This window comes from Procambarus clarkii, chromosome 37 (assembly GCF_040958095.1).
Source record: "Procambarus clarkii isolate CNS0578487 chromosome 37, FALCON_Pclarkii_2.0, whole genome shotgun sequence".
Taxonomy (NCBI): domain Eukaryota; kingdom Metazoa; phylum Arthropoda; class Malacostraca; order Decapoda; family Cambaridae; genus Procambarus; species Procambarus clarkii.
The window spans coordinates 28,068,744-28,077,928 of NC_091186.1; the positions used below are offsets into that span (position 1 = coordinate 28,068,744).

General features: G+C 50.9%; 1 pseudogene; it reads left to right on the forward strand.

Annotated features, from left to right (window-relative positions):
- Positions 1-8,299, forward strand: part of LOC123752600 (endoribonuclease LACTB2-like) — a 28,076-nt pseudogene extending 19,777 nt beyond the window's left edge.
- The last annotated feature ends 886 nt before the right edge of the window (positions 8,300-9,185 follow it).

Here is a 9,185-nt window from a genome sequence, read left to right on the forward strand (position 1 = left end):
GTAAAGTAGGACACTGGATACTCAGTTTTTCTGGGGGGAGCCCCATCGGCTCCCCGGAGCTTTACCGGCTGATATGCTAATGTCAGACTTTGGCATCAGTCATGTGTATGGAGTTCTAGGGCCTACCGGGGACCACGGCCAGAACCTGGCCCCCTCAGAGAGGCAAGGGGAGCAATGGCCTATAGAAACCCCCGTGTGGTTGGAAGCATTCTATGTCTGCCATCGACCGGGTCAAGCATCCAGAAAGGTAAGCATTCCAAAACAAACCCCTATTCTGGTGAAAATTGCTACCTAAAGCCGAACTAGTGGATAGAACTCTTCAACAGAAAACAAGGAAACTAGTATGACGTCATACGTCACCGCGCCACTGTCTGCGCAGCTCCCCCCTCCCCGGGAGGGGGAAGGGGGAGCCCCAGACCTCCCACGCCGGCTATGCACCCATCAGTTCTTCGGCTGATGTTATAGGCAACGGTTATGTGCTCCAACTCCAGTGGTTGTTTCAGCACTGTACCTAGAGTGTGGTGTCTGTTTTCTAGGTGGTGCGTGAGCCGGGAGTGATTCTCCATTACTCGGGCTGCATGCGCCTAGGGTTCCCTTCCCTAGGTGCCCTGTAAGTACTGCCCTTAGGGCTTGGGGCCACCTTCCACAAGTTCCTTGGGGCCTGCCCCTGCTTGGCCGTTTACTGCTTGGTTTTCGGCCGCTCTTTGTGTGCTCGGGTGTTCTGTCTCCCTTGTTCGCCTTAGAGTAAGGGGCAGTTTTTGCACTGGTGGGGCGCAGGGTACTGTGCAGCTTGTCTTTACCAATCATAGCGGCCGGCTCTGTTCCGCTTGGGTACGCTGTCCTCTTGCGGGGTTTTCTTTTTCTTTTTGTTTATCTACCTGATAGGGGGGTCTGCCTTCGTCCTTGCCCCTTGTGTCCCTTGTGTTCTGAGTATTTTCTGGTGGTACCCCCTGCTAGGTTCCCGTGAGTGTACACGTCCCGGGGGTTCAGCTCTTAGAAAGTTGTTTGGTAGCTTTGGGTGCCGGTTAGCAGTACCCTGCCTGGGATTACCTGAGCGCGAGTCCTCTTATAGTAAACGCTCGGGACCCTGGGAAACCCCTGGGGGCGCGCGGGTCCGATGGATGTGACCCCAGAGTCCCCCCCCCCCTCGCTTCCAGCGAGTTTGAGGGGTTGCTCTCACCCTTTGTCTCTGGGTGACTCTCTGTTTTGCCTCCGTCTGCTGCCTGTGGGGTCGGTGACACCTTCGACCTGGAGTCCTGCGAGTTTGGTTGCTCGTTGGGGCTCGGTTACCCAGTCGTGCTGACAAAGCGGGTGCGGGCAGCATGGGCGTTGCACTTGAGCCTTGGTGGTGGCAACGTTCTCGTGGTTTCCTCCCCGGGAGGCCCGGGGCTGCCCCGTTGTAGTTCGTTTTGGGACTTGGGGGTGTTGGTTGCTTCGGTTCCATCCACGCCCCCTTGTCTTTCCCCTGGATCACCCTTCCTGCCTGCATCCGGTTCCTTAGCGTCTGTAGGTTCGGGGCGGGGTTTTTGGTGGTGTTGAGACTCTGGCAGTCTCGGGGAATTCCCCTTCCGGGGTAGTGACGGGGGCATTTAAGCCTGTTCCTCCAGTCATGTTGTATGAGTCTGCCAGTGGGCTCCCTTCCTTAGTGTTTTCACGGCTGCCCCGGTTTTCTGGTACGGCCGGGGCTTTGGGGGAACGGCTCGGCCCCGGGGCCTGTCGTGTAGGTTCCCGGGGCTGGGGATGGGCTGACTTGGGGGGCCTTGGCCCCGTTGGACCCCGTTTGGGTTTTTATCCCCCTCTAGGCGTGGCTTGTGGTTACGGGGAGTGGGGTCTTTCCTCCCCACTCGCCGTACGTGCTGTTGGGCGTCGGCTCCTCCCCGGGCTCGGTTCCTTGGCCTTTGAGTCGGTTGGTTCCGTCCTGTGGGTGGATGTTTCCTCCCCCCCCCCTTTTTGGGACGGTGTTTTCGTCATGTTTCCCCGTTCGATGGGGTTCTGCGTGACTTCTGATCTCGGGTGCGCCTGCGCCTTCGTGTGCCTTCGGGACTAGTGTTGGCTTCTGTGTTCTCGAGGGTACGGGAAGTTTTTCGCTACTTCCCGCATTATTAGAACGTCTGTCGGCCCCTCGTCCTTGTCGCCCTGTTGGGCTACTTGTCGCCCTGTTGGGCTGCTTGTCGCCCTGTTGGGCTGCTTGTCGCCCTGTTGGGCTGCTTGTCGCCCTGTTGGGCTGCTTGTCGCCCTGTTGGGCTGCTTGTCGCCCTGTTGGGCTGCTTGTCGCCCTGTTGGGCTGCTTGTCGCCCGGTTGGGCTGCTTGTCGCCCGGTTGGGCTGCTTGTCGCCCGGTTGGGCTGCTTGTCGCCCGGTTGGGTTCTTTTTTGGGCTCTTTGCTTCTTTGGCCGGTTTTATTGTTCCTGCTTCCTCTTTTGGCTACTTTTCTCGTTCAGTAGTCCTGGCTGGCGCCTTCCCGCAGAGAGGGTGTGCGGTTCGGCCAGCGTGTTATGCGCATGCGGCGTGGAGTTTGTTTTGGTCTGGGCGGTGTTTCAGTGCTGGTGTTTTGCGCCCTTTTTGCTACAGTGCTTTGCCTCTCGTTCTTCTCCCTGGCTGCGGTATGTGCCCCTTCGCGCCGGGGGTGTCCTGGTTCCCAGTTGTGGGGGAGGACAACGTGGTTTTCCCTGTCATGGGTGTGGACCGCCTCCTTCGCCTCTCCCTGCTCTCCTGCGGGTCCGGCAGGGTCCGGCTCTGGCGTCTTCACCTGGCGGTGCTCCCAGGTTCTTCTGGGCACGGTCGAGTCGTAAAGTTCGTGCCACCGTTCGCCAGGTGAGTTTCTGCGGTCTGGCGTCTTTTGGCCGGGCGCTGGATGCGGAGTTGTTTATATACCTGTCTTTAGTTAGGTATATTTTTGTACGACTGTGACCGTTCGCACACCAGTGACTGTCCCTTTTTCAACCCTTCCTGTCCCCCTCATGTGCATGTCCAACCCATGCTGGAGTCATTCAGGGGACCCTCCTTTTTTAATGTTGTGAGGTGTGGGGGTTGTAGGGTTGGTTCTGTACTCACCTGGTAAGGCTCCTGGCTGTGCTTGCAGGATTTGAGCTTTGGCTCTTGGGTCCCGCCTATCTGGTAGAAGCTATTGGCACAATTGGGGAACACTGTATTGCCATCAGAGGTCTGTGCTTGTTGCACGACCTACTTGCGAGCATCAGCCTTCTTGCTGGTTCGTCTGTGGACTTCCAGGGCGCACTAGCCTGTTTTCGTATGGCAGTTCCGGCCCATCCTGGTTGTGGGGGTATGTGGGCCGGTGGACTGCTCCTTGCAGCTGCCTGGTAGGCCACCCTCTGGCCGGTCTAGCCTGGCCTTGGGCCGGGCTTGAGGTGTGACAGAGCTCCCAGTACCTCATCCAGCAGATATCGAGCGGGGTTTCTCCGCCGTCGGTCGCCTGGTGCAGGTTTCTGGGCCTGCGGGGTTTTGTCGTGTCTCCGTTGGCCCTGTCTGGGGGTCTGCCTGCTCCGTTCTCTGCCTTTGCAGAAGGGAGTTGCTATTTACAGGTTGCATGTTGCAGTGGTGCCTGTTGCTGCTGCTGCTGCACGTGTGCATTGGTACAGTGTTTCACGGTGGCGTGTCCTTGTTCCTGTGTCCGGTTGTGAAGTGGCATTTTGCTGCCGTTTTGTGCCTGGGGATTGCGTGGGTTTTTTTCTGTCCCTGCCTGATTGTCCACCCCTGGTTGTTATCCTGGGGTTTTTGTGCTTCTGCTCTTTCTTCCTGCCTCCTCTGCAGCAGGGGTGTTCTGCGTGTGTTCTTAGGCGTTTGTCAGCCTGTGTCCTGTGATGTGCTTCTTTGTCTCGGTCTATTGCAGTTGTTCGTACCCCTTGGTTCGGGTACTGTTCTGGCGGCGACCCTTCCGCCTTCTTTGGTTTCCTAGCTTGCCCTGCCGGTTTTTTTTTTTGGGGGGGGTCTTGCGATGTCTCTCATCGACCCATCGTTTCTGAACTCCTGGCGGGCTTGCATGCTTTGGGGAGTTTTTCTGTTCGGCAGACGTTCCGTCTCCTTGTGCCGCCTGGGTTTCGGTGGTCGCGCCTGAGATTTTCCCGCGGCTCCGCCTTTTCCTGGGCACGGAGGGGCCTTGTCGGGGCTGCTTATGTTCTGCCTCGCGGTCTCGCCTCCGGTTGGTGGTCAGGTGGCTTCGTGGTAGGTGTCCCACCTGTGTGCTTCTCTTGGCGGCAGTATGGGGTATTTTGGCGGTCCTTCCTTTTCCTGTCCCTTCTTAGGTGGTTACTCTTGTTAGCTTGGTTTACTCTCGGCTTGGTTTTCTGGTGGGGGTTGGGGGCCGTCGTCTTGCCACATACTGTCGCCTCTTTTCGTGCGGCGCGGGCGGAGCCGCTTCAGCTTGCTTTCGGTCTTGGTGTTGCTTCTGCACCGTTAGTCAGCTGTCTTGTGCGTCGTTTCAACTCCGGCCTGTTCGTGCGCCGCTTGCACCATCCTGGTCTCTGGTCAGCGTGCTCTGTCTTCTCCTCGGTTGGTAGTGCCCCTTCGGTTCCGGTGTGTGTTTTCGTCGGCTCTTTCCTTTGGGCCTTTGCCTCTGGGGGTCGAGTCGCTGAGTTTTCTTGTTCCTTCGGTTTTAGCGTTTTGGTTGTTCGGTGGCAGCAGTCTCCATCTTTTCTGGCGCGGGGTGGGGCTGCTGCGTTCTGGAGGAGTCCAGGGTTTGTTGGTGCTTCGTTGGTCGGGCCGGGGGTGTGTCGTTTTTGTGTTCAGTGGCGGCCCTCCGCTGTTGTTTGCGTGCCACGGTGTTTGGGTCCGGAGCGCGTTTTGCATTGATCCGGTTCTGTTCTTCCCGGTTCGCGGGTGATAGTGTCCCGGGTGGTCAGCCATGTTCTTGCGGCTAAGCTGCCCGTGTTCTTCCCTCATGCCTGTGGCGTTTGTGGCTTTGCTGCTCTCGCTGCTGTCTGGGCGACGTGGCCTTGCGGTCTTTTGGGCATGGATTTTTGGTGTTCGTGCAGGGGCCTTGCTGCTCGTTGTTCTCGTGTTGTTCTCGGGACTTTTCGGGGCTGTGACGCCTTGGGTTGGCGTTTGCTGCCGGTTGTCTTGCCTCCTTGGGGGGGGGTGAGTGGTGTCCTCCTCCCGGTTCTGTCCCTTTGACCTTCCTCTGTGGGTAGTTAGCTCCGGGGAGCCGATGGGGCTTCCCCCAGAAAACCAGCGTTGAATGTAATGAAACGCCATTTTCTGGGTGAGACCCGGAGGCTCCCTGGCAACCCTCCCTCCCTCCGGTCGGCGTTTTTTTCGCGTGTTTTGACATCCAGCCTCAGAACTGATGGGTGGATAGCCGGCGTGGGAGGTCTTGGGCTCCCCCTTCCCCCTCCCTGGGAGGGGAGAGCTGCGCAGACAGTGGCGCGGTGACGTATGACGTCATACTAGTTTCCTTGTTTTCTGTTAAAGAGTTCTATCCACTAGTTCGGCTTTAGGTAGCAATTTTCACCAGAATAGGGGTTTGTTTTGGAATGCTTACCTTTCTGGATGCTTGACCCGGTCGATGGCAGACATAGAATGCTTCCAACCACACGGGGGTTTCTATAGGCCATTGCTCCCCTTGCCTCTATGAGGCGGCCAGGTTCTGGCCGTGGTCCCCGGTAGGCCCTAGAACTCCATACACATGACTGATGCCAAAGTCTGATATTAGCATATCAGCCGGTAAAGCTCCGGGGAGCCTCCGGGTCTCACCCAGAAAATGGCGTTTCATTACATTCAACGCTTGTTTTTTGTCGAACAGAACACAGAGTATCAGTCAACTATATAAAATCGAGTCCAAGCACCGTTAAAGGCTCTGTACCTCAGGGTACAGTCCTTGCGCCACTGCTTTTCCGTATTCTCATATCAGATATAGATAAAAATACAAGTCACAGCTTTGTATCATGGTTTGATGCAATTATTGATATAAGTGACACAAATATCAGTATGAAAATTACCTCTGCTGAAGACATTGAAAAACTTCAAGCAGATACAGTGGCACCTCTATTAACGAGTTTAATTCGCTCTGGCATGGAGCTCGTTATGTGGAAAATTTGTCTTAAGAAACAAATGTCCCCATTGAAAATAAAGGAAATAAATTTAATCCGTTCCACTCCCAAAAACATGCATACTTGTATGACATTGTTTTATGTAAATATAATACTGCACATGTAATTATAAATGTTTTGTTGTAGTGTTTTCATGTTTACTTTACCTTATGAAGAGTCGTTGCTGGCTTGAGGGAGATGATGGGGAGGTGGGAAGGAGGAGAGGGGTTATGGTGTGGAAGGAGAATCCACCTCTGAGTCAGGCGGGCTCTATCTTCTTGGGAATTTGACCCCACTGGGACCGGGTTGTGGTTCACTATCACTGGCTCTTCTTTTCTCTACTTTTGCAAAGAACGTATCTATTGACAATTGCTTTTGTCTTTGTTTTAGGATGTTCCTAAAACAAGACAGCAAATTGTCATTAAACATGTTCACACACCGGGTTGTTACTGCTTTATCAGGGCAGTTTTTCCAAGAATGCGGTCACCTTTTCAAACATTCCCAACACTTCCCTGATCTCACTGAAAGAGGCAGCATCCTCCCTTACCTCCTCATCCCCTTACTAATGGTGCAAATTGTTAATGAGGCCCTGCCATACTGTTTTGTGAGATCAGTCACACGGACACCACGCTCGTGCTTGCTTTAATTTCCTTCTTCAAATCCACAGTAATTGTGCCTTTCTTCATCTTGACCACACTATCTTTAGCAAGCAGCTTCTTTGATGACATCGTGCATTACAAATTGTAGTCACAAAACCACAAAAAAACAAAGAAAAGCACAAATAAATGCAGAGGGATGCTTATCGTGCACGATACAACAACAACACTGGGGTCGGAGGCGTCCGAGAATTTGCGAGAACCCGCGAGACGCTAGGAAGCACCATGTGGTTTTGCTCGTTAATAAAGGTGAAGCTCGTCAATACACACATTTGCTGTGAGTGGCTTGCTCATTACTGGAAATGCTCGTGAATAGAGCCGCTCTTTAATCGAGGTGCCACTGTATTAATAAAGTTTTCGACTGGGCAACAGAAAATAACATGATATTTAACAGTGATAAATTGCAGGTACTCGGGTATGGTAAAAATGAGGACCTAAAACATAATACATTACACAACACAATCAAATCTGGCCATAGTAGGAAAGCAACATGGAAAGGATTTGGGAATAATGATGTCTGATGACGTAACATTTAAGGAGCATAACTAAGCCAATATTGCTTCAGCCACAAAAATGGTAGGATGGATTACGAGAAGTTTCAAATCCAGGGATCCCATCACAATGGTTGTACTATACAGATCACTTGTACTGTCCTGTCTTGAGTATTACTCGGTACTCACTTTCCCCTTCAAAGCAGGAGAGATTGCTGAAATGGAGGGAATACAGAAAACATATACAGCATACATAGACGTGATAAAGCACCTAAATTATTGGGATCGTCTTAAAGCTCTCCAAATGTACTTACTAGAAAGGAGACAAGAGAGATATCAAATAATATACACATGGAAAATGCTGGAGGGCCAGGTCCCAAATCTGCACAGTAAAATAACAACATACTGAAGTGAATGATATGGAAGAAAATGCAGAATGGAACCAGTGAAGAGCAGAGGTGCCAGAGGCACAATCAGAGAACACGGTATAAACATCAGAGGTCCATGGTGGTTCAACATCCTCCCACGAGTATAAGAAATATTGCCGGAACAACCGTGGACATCTTTAAGAGGAAACTAGATAATTTTCTCCAATAAGTGTCGGACGAGTCGGGCTGTGGTGGATATGTGGGCCTGCGGGCCACTAAGCAACAGCCTGGTGGAGTAAGCTCTCACAAATGAAGCGTGGCCTTGGGCCGGGCTTGGGGAGTAGAAGAACTCCAAGAACCCCATCAAGCAGGTATCAAGTAGGAATTCACATAAGTTGAGGTTTGAACCAGTGATTAATTCAGCCATTGTTATGGAAATAGTAATTTCAATAGTTTAACAGGTATACTGCATGACAATTTTAACACCACAGAGTGGCAAAAACACATCTAGTTAACATGTTGTCATCCATTGTGTGTTGGCATGTTTATCTTTAGAAGTTTTTTACAAGGGTATTATGTTCTTTATTGTTACAGGAAACTCCTGAGCACCTACACAGAGCAGCCGAGTTCAATGTGACCCATCATTGGCAGAAACTCTTCAAGGATGGCTTAATTCGTAATCAATGAAACAAGTGGTGTCATATTGACAGGAAAGATCAATTGTAGTAAAGGCTCCTGTGTGTGCTGTGTCCCATATAAGAAAAAACCAAATACCAAAGAATTTTCCATTGAATGTTTGTTTGTTTTTCAGGTTATTATTGTTTGTTATTAGTATCATCTTAACTCTTGTGGGTTGTGATGAGATCTACCATTTATGTGTATTTTAGTTTGTGTTTTGATAGGGTATTAGGTATGCTTAGGGGTGCCTTCTTGCCATGGCCTGTGGCTGGGGGGATTGGTGCCCTGAAGCTACATAAACACCCTATACCCCCCCGAAGTGACAAGGGAAAGTTAGGGGACAAGAATTGCCCTATTTAATTGAAACTAGTTCTGTGTATCTTGTATCTGTTATATGTGTTGATTCCATGGGGAATAATATGAATGAGGTAAAATTTAAAACCAATACTTCTCTCTTAATAGTATCTTGAGAGAATTAGCTTCATTCTTTACATGGTACTGTGGGTGAATTGTAAGGTGTCTTTAAGACAAAGACATCCAAACAACCCAAGTTTGAATCAACTCTGAATTGATGAATTGTCTGTGTGTATGAACAGTATATACAGTATATCTGTTTATGTCAAGGACTATGTCTTGAAATGTTTCATCATTGACATGGCATCTCATGTTTGGAAGGTTTTTGTTATCCAACCTGTCAGTTTTCTTGCAGTTCCAACAGCAACTTTGTTGTGTTCTTTTAAAGTAAGGTCTTCTGATATGATTACTCCTAAATCTTTTACATTGGCTTTTCTTCAATATTGTGGTTTCACAGTGTTTTTTGTGGTTTGTGCTTTGATGTTTTTGTTGTTTACATAGCGCAGTAATTAGAACCTATCCTCATTGAACATCATGTTATTTTCTGTTGCCCATTAATTAAGATCAGATTAACAAAGATGTTTGCTTTATCCTG